At 52.6% G+C, this 2,614-nt stretch overlaps 1 protein-coding gene across 1 annotated transcript in view; it reads right to left on the bottom strand.

Moving 5' to 3' along the window:
- LOC143133511 (uncharacterized) overlaps positions 1–1,077 on the bottom strand; it is a 36,021-nt gene extending 34,944 nt beyond the window's left edge. The window contains exon 1 of the mRNA XM_076293275.1: positions 819–1,077. The gene's annotated coding sequence lies outside the window, so the exon portion shown is untranslated. The remainder of the gene's footprint in view (positions 1–818) is intronic.
- Between the last annotated feature and the right edge of the window lie 1,537 nt (positions 1,078–2,614).

Raw genomic sequence — 2,614 nt, forward strand, 5'->3', positions numbered from 1 at the left:
CACACACACTCATAAACATTATACATGGGCACACGCAGACTCACACACAGATTATGGTGCATTGAAGACATTCCTCTTTCACATTTGTGCTGAGTGCCTCCCTCTCTCTTTCTCTCTCTCACACACACACACACACACACACACACACACACACACACACATCACACACACACACACTCATTAACATTATACATGGGCACACGCAGACTCACACACAGATTATGGTGCATTGAAGACATTCCTCTTTCACATTTGTGCTAAGTGCCTCCCTCTCTCTTTCTCTCTCTCTCTCACACACACACACACACACACACACACGGTTTCATCCCCCCGACTGTCCTGTCCATCTGTTGTGCGGCTCCTCACCCTGCCCTATCCGCCCTCTCCTGGCTGCATCAGCTGGAACATTAGATTTCGCCCCTTAATGGAGGCCTTCCCCCCGGCCCCCTCTGCTAACACTTACCTACTGCTGCCTGAGCCAGACACGTGAGTGGAGGACACAGAGAGAGAGAGAGAGAGAGATAGAGAAAGATAGAGAAAAGATAGAAAGAAGGGCTTGAGAAAAGAGAGAAGGGCTTGAGAGAGTAAGAGAGCGAAAGCGAGGCAAGGAAAGAGAGAGAGAGAGAGAAAGGTTGGAGAGGGCTGTGTTGAAAGTGCTCCATGGATGGTGTAGAGTATGGGGGCATTGTGTAGGTCAGTGTGAGTGTGCTGCTGTGTGCCTGCGTGTGGATGGGATGTGGGTGTGCTGTGTGTGCATCTATCATCTAGCCTGCGTGTCCCCTAAATAAGTGCTATCAGAGCAGTGTCAAGGACAGTACCTTGTATCTTCTTCCTCTTCCTCTTCCTCTTCCTCTCGGGGGGTCAGACTGAGAGGCGAGATTGTTCAGAGCGCTGGCCCTGTCACCGCCTGTTACCCACCGTCACCAGCAGCCTGGGACGGCCAGCGCCGGGTGACCACGTGAGGGTCAGTGACTGTGCCGCGGTGACGCGCCCCTGGCAACGGATGACCTTCTCTGCCCTCAGCAAACCCGCATACACACACACCCCTACACACAAACACACACACACACACACGTATAACACACACACACGCGCGCGCAACGCGCTCACACACACACTTAGAGCTCAGTACCTCTCTGCCAACAGATCCACAACAAAAGTATATTCCACAAGCTCATGGGATGGTCAGTTTATCCAATGAGGAAATGATGAGTTCATAGAAAATCCAGTTCAGGGCGTCCAGAAACGGAACCAGCTGGACTGCAGCCCCCTCTGCTCCCCCGCTCCCTCAGGCTGTCAGTGGAGACGCGGAGACGTGCAGCCAGCGGCGGGCCAGGAGAGGCTGGACGCGGAGATGGAGAGCCCAGGTCTCTCTCTCTCTCTCTCTCTCTCTCTCTCTCTCTCTGTAATGGAGCCTTGTAGCAATCTGTCTTCTCACGTCCTGGTAGGCATAGAGACATCCATCAGACACACCTCCTTCCTCCCTCTGCTGAAGAGCCCCAACCGGTGCTGCCACTGACATCTGCTGTAGAACTCCTCTCTCTCTCTCTCTCTCTCTCTCTCTCTCTCTCTCTCTCTCTCTCTCTCTGTGTCTTTCGTTTAGACCCACTCTGTCTTTTTTGTCCCGTGATAGACGGGGGGACACCTCTCTGGCTCTGTCGCTGGCGGCGTGGCTAGTCGTGCGGCGTAAACGCAGAGAGGAGGGCCACGGGGGTCCTGCGAGCCGGCGGCCGCCGTAAAACTCCAGCAGCCGCTTCCATCTTGATCACATTAAGAAGGGGGCTGTTTTTCTTCTTCTGCGCTCGCTCACGTTCCTCGCTAGCTAGCGCGGAGCTCTGTGCTGCCAGTGTGTGGCGAGAGGAGTGAACGCTGGGCCAGAGGAGGAGTGGATGGATGGATGGGCCTCACGCTCTCACTCCTCTTTTCCCCTCCCTCCTTCTTCCTCTTTCTCTTCTTCTCTCAGCTGTGTGTGTGTGTGTGTGTGTGTGTGTGTGTGTGTGTGTGTGTGTATCGCTGTGACTCACATCCCAGAGGCTTGCGGCCCCTCCACATCCCAGTGACTGGATGGCTCAAACCCACTCACCCGGCTGTTTATCCCTCCCTCACTCTTTCCCCCTCTCTCTCTCTCACACACTCTCTCTCTCTCTCTCTCTCTCTTTTTCTCACACACACACACTTTCCCAGTCACTCGCTCGGCCCTCTCTTCTCTTTCGTCCTCTCCTCCTCCACTTCCCTCTCCTCCCCCATGTTTTCTTTTTTCAGAGTTTTATACGTTCTACTTCCTCTTCAGAGTCCTTTGCGTCTCTTGACTCTCCCTCTCTTCTCGTACTGTATCTGTGTCTTTGGAGGGAAAGGAACGGCACATTTGCTTCTGATTAGAAACAGACAGGCCACTTTGTAAAATCTCAGGCCAGGGGCCAGGCCAGATTGCAGTAATGTTTTGGCACTGATTTCGGAGAGGTTCTCTTTTTTTTTCTTCTCTCACTTTTCCAACAGTCAACCTTTTTGCAACACTGACTGCCCAGTTGCACAAACACGCACATATTAATGGCACTAGAAATAAATAAATATGCTGTCCTCCATTTAAAACTAGCAAAAAAAAGTTTTGAAGAGT

Source organism: Alosa pseudoharengus, unplaced genomic scaffold, assembly GCF_046254945.1.
Source record: "Alosa pseudoharengus isolate Yale_2024_CS ecotype anadromous, Long Island Sound unplaced genomic scaffold, YU_APseudo_1.1 YU_APseudo_1.1_scf_2, whole genome shotgun sequence".
NCBI classification, from domain to species: Eukaryota; Metazoa; Chordata; class Actinopteri; order Clupeiformes; family Clupeidae; genus Alosa; species Alosa pseudoharengus.